Here is an 18,476-nt window from a genome sequence, read left to right as displayed (position 1 = left end):
TTTTAAAGTTGTAATATTGCATATGTATACTTACTTACTGCTGGCGTTTTGGGCAGCAATGAAGGTCCTCCATCTCTGTCTGTATAGAAGGATTCTTCATTGCTGCTTCCATAACAAGCTCGTTTTACCAGTCAGGGTTGTTAGCCCTGAGCTGAACACATGAACCCGGAGGACCGGTGGACCACTCTTAATCTGTACTCTACCCTTTGACCTGTTTGGCATGGGTAACCCCACCAAAAGCCAAAGCACAAAGCTCTGACTCCAGCCAACATCGCTGTCCAGGTCATTGAGGCACACAAGCTCCAAACCCTACGATAAGGTCTTCTTGGAGGTGCATATGTATAATAAAACTGTTAATCTGGCACGCATGGATCTTTGGTGGAGCTGGAGTGGCAACTTTCAGTAATAAGTGTGATTCAAATTAATATTGCAACAAATATTCCAACATGTACTTTCAGTTCAGATTTTTTTTCAGGTGTTCTGTGGTTGGATGATAAATTTTCCAGTGAAATTGAAAGGGAGTGCAAGAAACACAAACTAATGTGCTTTAGCAGAACATGAAATCAGGGCCTTGCCGTGTTGAGGGAAGCATGGGAGAGCAGGGAATGTAGGAAAGCTGGGTCCCACTGTGTACAGGGGAGGGGTGTAGGGTAGCTGGGTCCCACTGTGTACAGGGGAGGGGTGTAGGGTAGCTGGGTCCCACTGTGTACAGGGGAGGGGTGTAGGGTAGCTGGGTCCCACTGTGTACAGGGGGAGGGGTGTAGGGTAGCTGGGTCCCACTGTGTACAGGGGGAGGGGTGTAGGGTAGCTGGGTCCCACTGTGTACAGGGGGAGGGGTGTAGGGTAGCTGGGTCCCACTGTGTACAGGGGGAGGGGTGTAGGGTAGCTGGGTCCCACTGTGTACAGGGGAGGGGTGTAGGGTAGCTGGGTCCCACTGTGTACAGGGGAGGGGTGTAGGGTAGCTGGGTCCCACTGTGTACAGGGGGAGGGGTGTAGGAAAGCTGGGTCCCACTGTGTACAGGGGGAGGGGTGTAGGAAAGCTGGGTCCCACTGTGTACAGGGGGAGGGGTGTAGGAAAGCTGGGTCCCACTGTGTACAGGGGGAGGGGTGTAGGGTAGCTGGGTCCCACTGTGTACAGGGGGAGGGGTGTAGGGTAGCTGGGTCCCACTGTGTACAGGGGGAGGGGTGTAGGGTAGCTGGGTCCCACTGTGTACAGGGGGAGGGGTGTAGGAAAGCTGGGTCCCACTGTGTACAGGGGAGGGGTGTAGGGTAGCTGGGTCCCACTGTGTACAGGGGGAGGGGTGTAGGAAAGCTGGGTCCCACTGTGTACAGGGGGAGGGGTGTAGGGTAGCTGGGTCCCACTGTGTACAGGGGGAGGGGTGTAGGGTAGCTGGGTCCCACTGTGTACAGGGGGAGGGGTGTAGGGTAGCTGGGTCCCACTGTGTACAGGGGGAGGGGTGTAGGGTAGCTGGGTCCCACTGTGTACAGGGAAGTGTAGGAAAGCTGGGTCCCACTGTGTACAGGGCAGTATAGGAAAACTGGGTCCCACTGTGTACAGGGGACTATAGGGAATGTGGGTCCCATTGCATACAGGGGGACATGAGCATAAGCATTCTGTGAGCCAGATATTGTGCTGCCAGTATTTCTGAACCATAAGTTAGCAGATGGTGAGGGGTTTGCTGTAATTATGCAGTTTTGCCATCCCTCACTAATGGTGCCACTGCAGCAGCTGAAGATGGGTGTAAAAAAAGATTGTGTTGAATGTGCTTCTGTCACCTTTCTGTGCATCGTGATCCAAGTTGTTAGAACTCACTGCTTGTCTCCTTCTTCCATGTGATATTGCACTAGCTATCTCCAGTTTATCCGCTCTCTGAGAAATCGCAGTGTCTTTTGAGATCAGATCTCCTCTATTAAATGCCTCTTGTCTCTCCACAAGGTCACTCAATGCTGGTCCTATTCTAATAAAACTTCTCAGCACCCAGGTAGTCTTGATATTGTCCTAATGAGTGTTGACCCAAGTCAGCCATGAACAATCCTGTAGGACTAAATGGATGCCTCCTGTTGCAACATTGTGTGTTGCGATGACACCAAGGAGCATTCTGTACGTCTGTATTCCAAGTATTGTACAATGATAATTGATCCTGGTGAATGATTGGAGATGGTGGGAGATGATCTCGGCCAAATTGAAGTAATTGTCATTTACTGGGGAACATCACGTTTGCATGCAGTGTCTGGAAACGAACTTTTTGCAGTTGGAAAGTAAAAGGTTTCCTTCTCCTTTGCGAATCCAACAGATTTATTTGTTGAATGGGCCTTTCCGGCCCTTCAAGCTGTGCTGCCCAACAATTCCTCCAATCTAACCCTGGCTTAATCACAGGACAATTTAAAATGACCAATCAACCTACCCACTGGTATGTCTTTGGACTGTGGGAGGAAACCGAAGCACCCGGTGGAAACCCACTTGGTCATGAGGGAGATCGTACAAACTCCTTACAGAGACTGCTGGGAGTCGACTCTGTACTGTAAAACATTGTGCTAACCACTATGCTACTGTGCCGCCCCTGATCCCTGACATTGACAAACTCTGTACATCCCTCAATGCAGTGGTTTGAGAGTTCAGGGTCATAACTTTCCAATGCTGGTTGAACGGGGCTGGCTATTTTCTGGTAAGGGAACATTACATTTGTTCTTTACTAGAACACAAGGGAGTACTTACCTACCTCGTGCCTGTTATGCTCTGGTGTTTAGGTCAGCAATGACGGTCCTCCATCTCTGGCGGTGTTCGGGGCTTCCTTCATCAAAGGTTTCCAGGGTTTCAAAGGTACATTCAATGTCAGAGAAACGTATACAATGTACATCCTGAAATGCTTTTTCTTTGCAATCATCCATGAAAACAGAGCAGTGCCCCAAAGAATGAACAACAGTTAAATGTTAGAACCCCAAAGTCCCTCCCCCCAGCTCCCCTCCCTCCCACATGTAAGTGGCAGCAAGCAACAATCCCCCCTCCCCTCGACAGGCAAAAGAAAGGCTTTGGCACCGGCCACTGAGCACTCAAGCATGAGCAAAGCAACAGTAAAGACACAGACTTGCAGTACTCCAAAGTCTACATTGTTCACCCGGCATTCGACATACCACAAGCCCTCTCTCTCCCGCTAATAAGGGAGAAAGAGGTGTCTCCGTTTCACAGCGAGAGAGGAGATGTAACAAATAGCTCACTGGTTTACTATGTTAAAAGTCCGCTGCGTCACTTTTTTCAAGTTCTGTGCCCAAAGATCTCGGGTCTTCTGACTCCCCCGACGACATACGGATCTCCTGCCGTCTCCAGAGCCCCGAGATCCTAGGCCTCTGAAGGTGAGCCGAACTCTTAGGCCATACCCTTAGTGTACCGAACAACAGCCAGTCGTGAAACCCTTGAGAGTGGGTCCCATTTCCTCAAAGAACCATAGTCAGCGTGTAACTCTAGGTCAGGGTCTTCAAAAGAACCCTGAAAGGCAAAAATAGAGATATTAAAGATGGAAATAGAGCTGTTTCCGAAGATGCAAACAAATGAGTTGCTGTTTTGGCGCCATTAACCCCCTAAGCGCTGCCTCCGAGTCATCATGTCTGTAGCTCAGTTTTTGCTGCTGTTGCACATGCAGTCATGCGAGTTCCAGGTGGAGAGTCAGGATTACTGTCACAGTCAGATATAGAAGGATTCTTCATTGCTGTTTCCATAACAGTTTTGTTTGACCAATTGTTAGCCCTGTGCTGAACCCCCGAACCTGGAGGACTGGTGGACCACTCTTAGTCTGGCCTCTACCCTTTGACGTGTTTGGCATGGGTGACCCTACCAAGAGGCAAAGCACAAAGCCCTAACTCCAGCCAAAGTAGCTGTGCGAGTCATCCAAACCCTGCGACAAGGTTGTGGTCCTCTTGGAGGACAAGAGACTACAGATGCTGGAACTGGCAGCAAAATGCAACCTGCTGGAACAACTCTGCAGGTCAGACAGCATCCTTGGAGGTAAAGGGACATCTGACGTTTTGAGTTAAGACCCTTCATCTCAACTCAAAATTGTTGGCTGTCTCCCTCCACAGATGGTTTGTGATTGTGCTGGAGAAAACGTTTATGACCTCTACAGCATTGCTTTGACCGGATTCCATGACATAGGTTGCAGTCCTTTGGTAGCACGGATGGGATAGGCCTACTAAGCATGATGTCCCTATAATAGTCATAGGCTTAGATATCCATCTGTGCAGAAATAGTCAAAGTGGATAGATGCAGAGATCAGTTAAAGCTCAGTGGAGGCCATTTGGGTGGCAAGATGGAGATACATCTGTACCAAAGGAGGTGCAAAGTGATGCTTCCCTTCGCGAGCCTGCATGTCACCCTTGGGCAAGGTGTAGCACCTGCTTAGCACTGCCCCCGCCCCCAGATCAGGGACACGTGAAGCCATGGGAGCAGGTGGTGGATGGTTGTATGAGCAGCTGGTGCATATCATAAGTCCTGCTGATGCGACCACTGATGCTGGGCAGATTATCTCTGATGAGTATTGATAATGGCCAGGGTCGCCCGTTTTTATAACTTCATTGCCCAAAAGAAGGCAATGAAAAAACACTTCTGTAGAAAAATTTGTCAAGGACAGTCATGGTCACAGAAAGATGATGATCACCCATGTCATACGACACGGCACAGAATCATGATGTCATATGACATGGCACATAACCCCACTACGTTGTTTGCTTTCTTGAGCTCTTAGTGAGAGGCTAGTTTACAGTTGCGTACTACACTCAGAGACCACTTTATTATCTACCACCTGTACCTAATAAAGTGACCACTGGGTGTGTATGTTGGTGGTCTTCTGCTGTACCTCATCCACTTCAAGGTTTGTCATGCTGTGCATTCGCAGATACTCTTCTGCACACACTGTTGTAACACATGGTTATTTAGGTTACTGTCATCTTCCTGTCAGCTTGAACCAGTCTGGCCATTCTCCTCTGACCTCTCTCGTTAACAAGGCATTTTTACCCACAGAACTGCTACTCAATGGATTTTTTTTTAGTTTCTCGCACCATTCTCTTTGAACTCTAGAGCAAGTGTTCCCAATCTGTGGTCCACAGATGCCTCGACGCCTCGATTAGTGCTAAGGTCGCATGGCATAAGAGAAGGTTGGAAAGTTGGGAACCCCTGTTCTGGAGACTGTTGTGCATGAAAATTGCAAGGAAATCAGCAGTTTCTGAGATGCTCAAACCACCCCGTTTGGCACCAACAATCATTCCATGGTCATTCCTTCCCCGTTCTGATGTTTGGTCTGAGCAACAACTGAACCTCTTGGCCATTTCTGTGTGCTTTTATGCATTGAGCTGCTGCCACATGATTGGCGGATTTGATAATTGCATTAACAAGCAGGTGTACAGGTGTGCCTCTGAGTGTAGGGCAGTGTGATAACGACCAGATAATCTGCTTTTTAAGTAATTCTGTTTAATGTGTAGATATTAAGGCCATTTTCCATCTCAGCCCTAATCTCCTACCTTCTCCCCATATCCCATCATGCCCTGACTTATCAAGAATCTATTGATCTCTGCCTTAAATATACCCAGTGACTTGGCCTCCACAGCTGCCTGCAGCAACGAATTCCACAGATTCACCACTCTGTGGCTAAAGAAATTCCTCCTCATCTCCATTCTAAATGTGCACCCCTCTATTCTCAGCCTGTGTCCTCTGGTCTTGGACTGCCTCACCATAGGAAACATCCTCTCCACATCCACTCTATCAAGGCCAAGGATTGGCCAGGATATTAGGATACCAAGGTGAACTTTTAGGATTGAAATACTAACTTTGGGATCTGTTGCAAGGGCAAATAAGTCTCCTCCTAAAGTGGATTGATAATTTAATACTCCCTTAGACCTGACATTGGGAGTATCCACCTCTGGTATAATACATGCAAAATGCTGGAGGAACTTAGCAGGTCAGGTAGCATTTATGCAAAGGAATAAACAGTCAGAAGAGGTAATGAAGATGCTAAATCTAAAGCAAAATCTAGAGCAATACACACGCTGTGCTGGGGAAGCTCAGCAGGTCAGGTAGCATCTTTGGAGAGGATTAAACAGTCGATCTTTTGGGCTGAGGCACTTCATCGGGTCTTTGTATGTGTTACTCTGGATTTCCAGCTTCTGCAGAATCTCGTGTTCACCTCTGGTGATGACATTGAAGCCATAGTCTCTCTCAGCAAGAGCTGAACTCATTAAGTCATGGCTGGCATTGGAGTAAAGTGAAAGCATTTCCTTTTATTCCTGAGACCCAACCGAAGGCAGAAAAAAATTACACCAAAGGTAGGGGAGAAAGGAAACACGAGAAAATCTGTAGATGCTGGAAATCCAAAGCAGCGCACACAAAATGCTGGAGAAACTCAACAAGTCAGGCAGCATCTATGGAAAAGAGTAAACAGTCAACATTTTGGGCTGAGACCCTTCTCCAGGACTGGAAAGGAAGAGGGAAGGAGTCAGACTAAGGAGCTGGGGGGAGAGGAGGAAGGAGTACAAGGTGGCAGGAGATAGGTGAAACTGGGAGGGGCAGGGGTGAAGTAAAGAGCTGGGAAGTCGATTGGTGAAAGAGATAAAGGGCTGGAGAAGGGGAAATCTGATGGGAGAGGACAGAAGGCCATGGAAGAATGGGAAGGGGGGAGCACCAGAGGGAGGTGATGGGCAGGTAAGATTAGGAAGTGAGACAGGGATCAAGAATGGGGAATGGTGGAGTGGGCAGCCAATTACCGGAAGTTCAAGAAATCGATGGTCATGCCATCAGGTTGGAGGCTACCCAGAAGGAATATAAAGTGTTGCTCCTGCAATCTTAGAGTGTGGCTTCATCATGGCAGTAGAGGAGGCCACAGACTGACATCTGGGGATGGGAAAGAGAAATGTGAGACTAACGAGTGAGTAACCAAGATCTTTTCCTGTGCTGTGTTATTCTATAATACAATCTGGACTCCCCATATACATTTTGTTCCTGATCAGCTGGCTTTAATACTCAGCTGATCAAAGTGCAACGGATCTTGGTGAAGATAAAAGCTCTTATCTGTGTTTTGTGTGTGTTTGACCTGTGTTTCCTACTGTTTGTACTGCGGCTCAGTGTTTGGATCAACGATTGCAATTTGAGGTGCAAAGATAGTCAGATATGTTCTTATTGCTACTTCAGTTGGTTTCTAACCCGAACAGTTCAGCAGTTCTCTTCACTGTAGTGCAGTCTGTTACCTTTAAAGAGGAGACACAAGAGATTGCAGATGCTGGAATCAGGAGCAAGCCAGCAAAAACTGAAGGAACTGAATCAAGCACTTCATTTATTTAGTTAGAGATACAGGCCCTTCTGGCCCAATGAGCCACACTGCCCAGTAATGCATCTATTTACCCCAGGCCTAATCCCAGGACAATTTACAATGACCAATTAACCTACTACCCAGTACCTCTTTGAACTGTGGGAGGAAACCAGAGCACCCGGAGGATGCCGACATCCTCATGGAAACTTTCTTTCAGAGGGTGCCGGAGTTGAACTCCAAACTCCGATGCCTTGAGCTGTAATATGTGGCGCTAGCCATTACACTACCATGCTTCAGGTAGCATCAATGGAGACTTGGTCATAAGCCAAAGTGTGGTGCTTTCCGCTACACTACCATGGTTCAGGTAGCATCATTGGACACTTGGTCTCGACCCGAAGTGTGGCACTAACCGCTGTGCTACCGTGATTCAGGTGGCATCAATGGAGATTTAGTCTTGACCCAAAGCACCGACTTCATTTACCTGCAGACCTGCTGAGTTCCTTTAGCTTTTAATGCCTTACTCCAGATTTCAGCTCTTTTGCACTCTTGTGTATCTATTTTGCTACTCGGCTGCGAAATCCCATCAAGGTTTGCCCACCTTGAAGAAGTTTTCCTCCTCTCAAGTCTTGATGAATGATCTTGACCAGAACCGTTGACTGTCCATTTCCCTCCATAGATGCTGCTGACCTGCTGAGTTCCTTCATCTTATTTTTGTGTTTTGCTTCAGTCAAAGAGTGTTGAGTAAGCAGTGGTTACAGAGAGGTGACAATAATTAGTGCTCATCTATCTTCAGTCTTTTGGTATTATGAAGTTCCGTTGAAGTAAAAATCTAATCCATTTCATTTTTTGGTCACGAACCCAGTTATCCTCAAACATGGACTGTGTCTTAGTTGGGAGTTGGAAATGCCATGTGTACTTTGGTTAGCAGGTATCTAACAAAGGTCCATATCTGTGAAGAAGTGGGCTGTTGGTCGACTTCAGATCCATAAAGCATCAAGCCAATGATTTGGGACATGACTGTTAACTGGAAAGGATTCATGTTCTGAGTATAATTAGACATATTTATTGGCTTTCATTCAAATCTATTACTAGAAACATTGGTGTCAAAGAGCATTTGGCCTGTAACTAAATAGATTCCTTAATCTCCAAAGTGGGTGTTTGTTGTTCAGGATGAGTGTAGTTTAAATGACTAAACTGTTAACTTTGCCACTCCATTCCTGACTGATTCTGCGGTGAGGTTTTATCAGATTTTCTTCATGTTTCCATTATGCAAACCTGGCCGACTGCACTTAATACAAGGCAAATTCATTTGCTTTTCTGCAACAGCAGGATGTGGGATCTTTCACATGCACCTTAAAGAATATTCAAGGCTTCAGATTAAAGTCGTATCCTAAAGCCTACCCTACCGAAAGTGTTGCATTCCCTCGGTGGGAGTTTTGGACTGTATAGATAAATGCATGTCTCAGATCTTGCAACCAAGGCTTACTGACAGTTGGCCACTACAGCTAATTGAAGATGAAGCCAGGAATTAAAAACCTGTGTGGCTAGGCACAGCTCAAATGCCATTTATAAATTTGCTGACGACACAACCTTTGTTGGCAAAATCTCAAATGGTGACGAGAGGGTGTGTAGGAGTGAGATGTACCGGCTAATTTAGTGCTATCGCAGCAACAGCCTTGCACTCAATGTCAGTAAGACAAAAGAACTGATTATGGGCTTCAGAAAGGGTAAGATGAGGGAACAAACACCCGTCCTCATAGAGGGAGCCCAAGTGGAAAGAGTGAGCAATTTTATGTTCCTGGCTGTCAATATCTCTGAGGATCTAACATGGACCTAATATATCAATGCAACTACAAAGAAGGCATGACAGTGTCTATATTTCATTAGGAGTTTGAGAAGATTTGGTATGTCACCAAAAACACTTGAAAATTTCTACAGATTTACCTTGGGGAGCATTCTAACTGGCCGCATCACCGTCTGGTATGGCAGTGGGGGTGGGAGTGCTACTGTACAGGATCAAAGTAAGCTGCAGAGAGTTGTAAACTCAGTCAGCTCCATCATGGGTACTAGCCTGTGTAGAATCCAGGACATCTTCAAGGAGCGATGCTTCAAAAAGGGGGCATCCGTCATTAAGGACCCCCATCACCCAGGACATGCTTTTTTCTCACTGCTACCATCAGGGAGGAGATATGGAAGCCTGAAGGCTCTCAACAATTCAGAAACAGATTTATCCTCACTGCCATCAGATTTCTGGAATGGACATTGAACCCATGAACGCTACCTCATTACTTTTTTATTTCTGTTTTTGCTCTACTTATTTAATTTAACTACTTAATATATATACTTCCTGTAATTCAGTTTTTTCTCTATTATTATGTATTGCATTGTTTTGCTGCTGCAAAGACAACAAATTTCACAAAATATGTTGGTGATATTACACCTGATTCTGATTTCCTATTTCCCAAAATGTGAAAAAAAAGATCAGACATTGGAGCCAGTATTTCCAGAATTAGGAAATGTTAGAAATCAAAATATTTAAAGTTTGCAGAGAAGGGTGGGAACTGGAGGGGGCAAGTGGGAATGCCCGTGATAGATTGGGGAATGAAGGAAGACTGAAGTGGTGCCTGCTGTGAGAGAGAAAAACACTTGTTAATTAGTGCTGGTTTGTCTGGAAAAGATGTCAATTGGAGATGAATGGAGACAGGAAAGCGGGTAAGAAACCAATACTGGAACTATGAGGAACATAGCTCCTATGTAGGTGCTAGGGATGCGGGAAATGTTCAGCAAGTCAGGCAGCATCTGTGGAGAGAAAACAGTTGATATTAGCTGATCTTTCATCAGTATTGACCAGCTTTGATATGTAGAACATAGAACATTACAGCACAGTACAGGCCCTTTTAACCTCCCCTACGATCAATCTAACCCCTCTTTTCCACATAACCCTCAATTTTTTTCTATCATCAATGTGCCTCTTGTGTTTCTGCCTTTACCACCACCCCTTGTATTAGCCATTTCCACCAATGGAAAAGTCTTTGGCTACCCACATGATCTATGCATCTTGTACACCTCTATGAAGTCCAGAGAGAAATGCCCTAGCTTGCTCAACCATTCCATTGACTCCATTCCAGTTTCTTTAGTAAATACAGATGCAAAAACCCATTTAAGATCTCCCCTATTTCTTTTGGTTCCATACATAGCCGACCACTCTGATCTTCAAGAGGACCAATTTTATCCCTTACTATCCTTTTGCTCTTAATATACCTGTAGAAGCTCTTTGGATTATTCCTCATGAGACATGCTCTCTAATTCTGGCAGTGTCCTGGTAAATCTCCTCTGAACTTTTTCTGAAGTTTCCACAGCTTTCCTTTAATGAGGAGACCAGACTGAGCACAATATATCAATTGTGGGCTAACAGAGTTTATTAGACGTATCTCCACCCTACCACCCACTGCCTTTTGGTAGGCAGCTAGAGGGAATAAGAGGATCCTTTTCTGGTTGGCTGCCAGTGACTTGCGGTGCTCCGCAGGGTTGGTGCTGGGACTACTTCTTTTCATGCTGTATAGCAATGATTTAGATGATGGAATAGATGGCTTTGCTGCCAGGTTTGCAGAAAAAACGAAGATTGGTGGAGGGGCAGGTAGTGTTGAGGAAACAGGCTGCAGGAGCACTTAGACAGATTAGGAGAAAGGGCAAGAAAGTGGCAATGAATTATCATACACTTTGATAGAAGAAATAAATGTGCAGACTATATTCTAAATGGGGAGAAAATCCAAAAAATTGAGATGCAGTGGGACTTGGGAGTCCTTGAGCAGAACGACCTAAATGTTAACTTGCAGGTAGAGTCGGTGGTGAGGAAGGCAAATGAAATGTTAGCATTCATGTCAAGAGGTGTAGAATACAAGAGCAGGGATGTGATGCTGAGGCTTTATAAGGCGTTGTTGAGGCCTCACCTTGAGTATCGTACGCCAGAAGAAGCAGGATCTCCCAGTGGCCACCCATTTTAGTTCCACTTTCTATTCCCATTTGGATATGTCAATCCTTGGCCTCCTCTACTGTCGTGATGAGGCCTCACTCAGGTTGGAGGAACAACAACTTGTATTCTGTCTAGGTTGACTCCAACCTGATGGCATGAACATCAATTTCTCTAACTTCTGGTAATGCCCTCCTCTCCTTCACCATTCTCCAGCCCCCTTTTCCCTCTCCCACCTTATCTCCTTGCCTGCCCATCGCCTCCCTCTGGTGCTCCTCCACCCTTTTCTTTTTTCTTTCATGGCCTGTGTCCTCTCCTATCAGATACCCCTTCTCCATCCCTGTATCTCTTTAAGGAATCAATTTCCCAGCTCCTTACTTCATTCCCCCCCTCCCAGTTTCATCTATTACCTTGTGTTTCTCTTTCCCCTCCCTCCACCTTTGAAATCTACTCCTCATATTTTTTTCTTCAGTCCTGCTGAAGGGTCTCAGCCCAAAATGTCAACTGTATTTTTTTCCGTTGATGTTGCCTGGCCTGCTGAGTTGATCCTCTCATATCCCTTTTGCCAATCACCTGTCCAGCTCTTGGCTCCATCCCTCCCCCTCCTGTCTTCTCCTATCATTTTGGATCTCCCCCTCCCCCTCCCACTTTCAAATCTCGTACTAGCTCTTCCTTCAGTTAGTCCTGACGAAGAGTCTCGGCCTGAAACGTCAACTGTATCTCTTCCTAGAGATGCTGCCCGGCCTGCTGCGTTCACCAGCAACTTTGATGTGTGTTGCTTGAATTTCCAGCATCTGCAGAATTCCTCGTGTTTTTTTGTGTGTGTTGTTGTGATTCCCAGGATCTACAGATTTTCTCTTGTTTGTGATTGAGTATTGTGAACAGTTTTGGGCTCTTCATCTAAAAGATGTGCTGGCATTGGAGAGAGTTCAGAGGAGGTTCACAAGGATGATTCTGGGAATGAAAGGGTTATTATACGATGGTTATTATATGGGTCTGTACTTGCTTTTAGAAGGATGACGGGAGGATCTTATTGAAACCTTTCAAATGTTGCAAGGCCTTGACATGCTAGATGTGGAAAGGATGTTTCCCATGGTAGAGGAGTCTAGGACAAGAGGGCGCAGCCTCAGGATAGAGGAGCGTCCATTTGAAACAGAGATGCGGAGAAATTTCTTTAGCCAGAGGGTGGTGAACTTGTGAAATTTATTACCACAGGCAGCAGTGGAGGCCAGATCATTGGGTGACTTTAAGGCAGAACTTGATAGGTTCTTGATTGAACACAACATCAAAGGTTTTGGGGAGAAGCCCAGGGAGTAAGGTTGAGGAGGGGAAAAATGGATTGAATGGCGGAGTAGACTCAATGGGCCAAATGGCCTAATTCTGCTTCCATGTCTTGTATGGCCTTCTATGGGCAAACCAATTCTGTACCCACACAGCCAAGCTTCCCTGAATCCTATGCCTCCTGAATGACCCCACCATGGGGAACCTTATCAAACGTCTTCCTAAATCTCAAATACACCACATCCACTACTTTGCCTTCATCAATGTGCTTTGTCACATCCTCAAACAATTCAATCAGACTCATGACCTGCACCTCAGAAAGGCATGCTGACCTACCCTAATCAGACTGTGCTTCAAATACTCATAAATCCTGTCTCTAAGGATCTTCTCCAATGATTTTCCACCATTGAAGGAAAACTCACTGGTCTATAGTTCCCAAGTTTATCTGTACTCTCTTCCTGAACAAAGTAAGACCATTTACACCATCTAATCATCTGGTGGTTAGATCACCTCTCTACCAAAGGAGGTGTAAGGTGCTCCTTCCCTCCGCTAGCCTGCAGGTCATCCTTAGGCAAGGTGTAGCACCTGATTAGCCCAGGGTCATGTGAAGCCGAGGGAGCAGGTGGTGGATGGTCATATGAGCAGCCAGTGCATATCACAAGTCCTGGTTATGTGACCACTGACGCCATGCAGACAATCTCTGAAGAGTATTGATAACAGCTGGGGTCACCTGTCTTGTAAAGACACTGCCCAGAAGTGTCCAATGGTAAACTACTTCTGTAGAAAAATTTGTCAACAGCAATCATGGTCATGGATATAGACCATGATCACCCTCGTCATACGACAGGGCACGTAACGAATGAACAAATCATCTGGTACTACTCCTGTGGCCACTGGGGACACAAAGATCATCGTGAAAAGCGCAGCAATCTCTTCCTTCACTTCCCATGGTGCCATGAGTTATATCCTGTCTGGCCCCTAAGGCCTTAACTATCCTAATGTTTTTCAAAAGCCCCAGCACATCCTCTTTCTTAACATTGACATGCCCTAACATATCAGCCTGTTTTACACTGTCCTCGCATTTGGCAAGGTCCCTCTCGCTGGTGAATACTGAAGCAAATTGTACATGCCGGTTATCCGATTTCTTGAATTGGTTATTGAGTCCTGAGGGCTGTGACGTGTCATTCCTTCAGCTTATGTTTTCACTCTCATTCACCTTATTTATTTAGCGATACAGCGCGAGTTGGCCCTTCAAGTCACCCTGCCCTAGCAGCACCGGACAACCCCAATTAATCCTAACCTAATCACGGGACAATATATGATGACCAATTAACTATCCTGGTATGTATTTGGACTGTGGGAGAAACCCGGAGAACATGGGGAAAACCCACGTATCCCACAGACTCTTTATAGAATGGCGCCAGAATTGAACTTCGAACTCTGGAACAACCCCCCCCCCCAAGCTGTAATCGTGTCATGTTAACTGCTACACTACCGTGGTGCCCGCGGTAATTCTTCTCTTTATGCCTGGAGACCAGTAGTTTGCAGCCCTCCACAACCCTTTCCCAGAAGGTACCACTGCGCTTTGGTCAATTGGTTCTTGCATGGCTTGTCCTGACCCCTGGGTCCCCTCCTCCTTCCCTTTCTCCTCTTGTCCACTCTCCTCTCCTATCAGATTATTTCTTCTCCAGCCTTTACCTTTCCCACCCACCTGGCTTCACTCTTCACCTTTCAACGAGCCTCCTTCCCCTCCTCCCACCTTTTAATTCAGACGTCACCCCCCGCCTTTCCTCTGAGTCCTAAAGAAGGGTCTCAGCTGGAAACGTGGACTATTTATTCTTTTCCGTGGATGCTGCCCGACCTGCCAAGTTGCTGCAGCATTTTGTGTGGGTTGCTCCTGGTACAGACATTCCCTTCTCTCAGCCCTCCCCTCTCCCTGCATTTCAGAGCAGGTTTGATTTCTTGTTCCTGATGATTGAATGTACTCCTCACTCCACAGATGCTACCAGGGGTGCTGAGTGTTCCCGGCATTTCCTGTTTTTGTTTTCGATCCCACTACTGTCAAAACGTTAAGTGGTTGATGGCGCTGTACAAATTAATCTCTCTGACCCATCACGTGTGCATAATGGTTGTTGTGCCCCTTAATAATTGCTCCAAGTCATCGTTCGTGATTATGCTGCCATTAAGATGTTTCATTTACTGGAAATATATTGAAAGCACTGTCTGATACAGAATGCAGTGACTGCTGCATCACCTAATAACTGCTTGTTTAAACTTGCAGTCTTTCCTCTGGGCACTTAGGAACAGAAGAGCTGTGAGAGACATAGAGTTACTGATGCTTTTCATCTTATGAATCTGCAGAGAGATTTAACCTTTTCTCTCCCAGCAGCAGCCTTTGTTCCTGGTCTATCGTTTGTCTTATCATTATTCCCTACCACTTTTATAACCACCATTTGAGCTGATTTTGGAAGCATTTTGTGTCGTAGAACAGAGAACCGTAGAGCACAGGAGCAGGCCCTCCAGCCCATAATGTGGTGCCGAACCAGGTAAAAAGAAAATCAAAACCCCCTCTGATATTACTCTCAAACCTTGATCTTTCCGAGGTGGTCAGCGAGGCTGAGGCATTTGCAGTTTGGAGTCAAAAAGTTATACAGAATGTAACCAGTCCCATGGCCCAACTTGTCTGTGCCGACAGAGTTGCCTACCTGAGCTAGTCCTGTTTGCAACACACACAAAATGCTGGAGGAACTCAGCAGGTCAGACAGCATCTGTGGAAACTGAGAGGGAGAGGGGGGATATGCCTGAATTAAAAGGTAGGGGAGGAGAAGGTGACAGGTGAAGCCAGGTAGATGGGAAAGGTCAAGGGCTGGAGAAGAAGGAATCTGATTGGAGAGGAGTGTGGACAATAGGAGGAAGGGAAGGAGGAGGAGATGCAGGGGAAGTAATAGGCAGGTGAGTAGAAGTAAAAGGTCAGAGTGGTGAATAGAGGAAGGAGGAGGGCAAATTTTGTTCACTAGAAGAAGAAATCGATATTCATGTCATCGGGTTGGAGGCTACCCAGACAGAACATAAGGAGTCATGCCTTTACCCTGAGGGTAGCTTCATCTTGGCACAAGAGGAGCCCATGGATCAACATGTCGGAATGGGAATTGGAATGAAAATGTTTGGCCACCAGCAAGTCCTGCTTATGGTGAATGGTGCAGAGGTGCTCAACAAAGTAGTCCCCCAATTTACAAAGGGTCTCATCAATGTAGAGGCAGAGGCTGCATCAGGAGCAAAGGACACAACAGACGACCCCAGCAGATCGCAGGTGAAGTGTTGCCTCATCCAGAAGGAATGTTTGGGGTCCTGAATGGAGGTGAATGGGCAGGGGTATACACACAAAATATCCATCCCATCCTTTGTACTCAGTCTTCCAGAACTATGCACGTCTGCTATCATGAGAGGCTGGACGAACTTGGGTTGTTTTCTCTGGAGTGTCAGAAGCTGAGGGGAGATCCAATAGAGGTTTATAAGATTATGAGAGGCATAGATGGGGTGAACAGAGAGTATCTGATTCCCAGGGTTGAAATGTCTAATACCACAGGGCATGCATTGAAGGTGAGAGGGGGTAGGTTCAAGGGGGATGTGAGGGATAAGTTTTTTTTACTCAGAGTGGTGGATGCCTGGAATGTGCTGCTTGTTATGGTGGTAAAGGCAAAAACATTAGGGGCTTTTAAGAGATGCTTAGATAGACACATAAATGTGAGGAAGATGGAGGGATATAGACATGGTGTATGTGTTTGGGTATTTTTGATTTGCTTTTCAGCTGGTAAGGCACAACATTGTGGGCTGAAGGGCCTCTTCCTGTGCTGTAGTCTTCTATGTTGACATTCACACTCCCACCCCACATCAGAAATAGAAGCAAAAACATGTTATTCTGTACCATGGCCAAACTGCAACATTAGCTATCCCTTCACCCTCTGTTCTGAGGACACAGCCTCAGAATAGAGGGACGTCCATTTAGAACGGAGATGAGGAGCAATTTCTTTAGCCAGAGGGTGGTAAATCTGTGGAATCATTGCCACAGGCAGCTGTGGAGGCCAAGTCATTGGGTATATTTAAGGAAGAGGTTGATGGATTTTTGATCAGTTGGGGCATGAAGGGAGAAGGCAAAAGATTGGATCTGAGAGGGAAATGGATAAGCCATGATGAAATGGCAGAGCAGACTCCATGGGCCAAGTGGCCTAATTCTGTTCCTATATCTTATAGTCTTAAGGTCTTTTTGACTTAACCCTTATATCTCCTAACTTTTGTGTTCAAAAATCTATTGGACTTATGGAAATATATATGTAACCCTGAAGTCTTTATGAATTAGTAGCTTTTGTAAAATCTAATGTGACAAAATGGAGTCCATGAGATCCCAAGGTACTTTACTGGTTTGGATGAGAAAACTTACAAGTATGTGTGTGTTTTATGGGAGGAAGCTATTTTGTTTTATGACAAGTGATTTATTTTATGGCTGGTGAGGATATTTTGACCACAGAGTAAACAGGATAGAGCTTCTAAAAGCACATGTGAGAATGAGATAACAGAGGAATATAATGTTATGGAATGGAGCAACCTAATTACCGTTCTTCTTATTAATAAAATGTGCAAAAGTGCTTTGGTTGAAAAATAAGATTGAAGTTATTTTCCCAGACAAACCTCAATTGGAAATATATCTCCCCTTGCAAGTAAACTAATTAATGTATTAATAATGTGATTCCCCCTCAATTTGTTGTAGTTTGTTTCTGTATATTAGAAGACCCAGCTGATTGGTACACGACAGAATCTTGAAAGTATTGAACAATCATATGTAGATGCATGAAGCACAGAAGCAGTCGATGCCTGCTCAGGCAAGCATCCAATCAGCTCTTAATTGCGACTTGAGGGTAATTGTGGATATATAGACGACATATAACTCGTGATAATCCAGCATCCTAACATATTAAGCTTTGCAACATATAAGAGGTCTGGTTCATGGCTTAATCAAAATATCATTAAATGCTGAGGAGGGTCTGAAGTTTATACATTGAACACAGGTCGATGCCAGTGCTGACGGAGCACTACAACTTTGGAAACACTCCCTTTTGGAATAAGACAATAAACTGAGGCATATTTGCACCCTCCGGAAGGTGAAATAAGGCAACTACATTGCAGAGAGTGCTCCCTTCTGATCAAGGCGACATTTTTCTCTCAACTAACACAACTAAAAAACTGATTAATTGATCCATTGCCTCATTGGTATTTGTGTGATCCTGTTGTGCATGGATTGGCTGTCATAGTAAGATTAATGGTGCTTCGAGCACAGTTGATCTGCTCTAAACTCCTTGACCTTGGGACACGAAACACCAATGCCTCTGAATGGAAAATTCTACAAAAACTAGTGGATTTGGCCAACTATATCACGGGTAAAGCCCTCCCAACCATTAAGCACATCTACGTGAAATGTTGTCGTAGGAAATCACATTATCCATCATCAGAGATCCTCACCACCCAGGCCATGCTCTTTTCTCACTGCCACCATCAGGTAGAAGGTACAAGAGCCTCAGATCTCACACCACCAGGTTCAAAAACAGTTACTACCCCTCAACCATCAGGCTCTTGAACAAAAGGGGATTACTACACTCACTTGCCCATCCACTGGGATTTTCCCACAACTGATGATCTCACTTTAAGGACTCTTTATCTCATTAGCTCATGTTCTTGTTATTTATTGCTATTTATTTATATTTGCAATTGCACAGTTTGTTGTTTTCTGCACTCTGGTTGATCTTTTATTGATCCTTTTGAAGTTACTATTCTGTAGGTTTGCTGAGTATGTCCGCAGGAAAATGACTATCAGAGTTGTAGATGGTGCCATAAACGTACTCTAAAATAACTGATCAAATAATGGAGCCAGAATAACTGATGCC

The 18,476-nt window shown here is 45.5% G+C and overlaps 1 protein-coding gene across 5 annotated transcripts in view; it reads left to right on the top strand.

The window, feature by feature from the left end:
• The window catches only part of LOC134346963 (insulin receptor substrate 1-B-like), a 150,744-nt gene that overhangs the window by 24,663 nt on the left and 107,605 nt on the right, over nt 1–18,476 (top strand). The gene's annotated exons all lie outside the window — the stretch shown is intronic.

This window comes from Mobula hypostoma, chromosome 5 (assembly GCF_963921235.1).
Source record: "Mobula hypostoma chromosome 5, sMobHyp1.1, whole genome shotgun sequence".
In the NCBI taxonomy this organism is placed as follows: Eukaryota; Metazoa; Chordata; class Chondrichthyes; order Myliobatiformes; family Myliobatidae; genus Mobula; species Mobula hypostoma.
The sequence above is the reverse complement of the archived record's forward strand: the minus strand, read 5'-3'. Positions and strand labels throughout refer to the sequence as shown.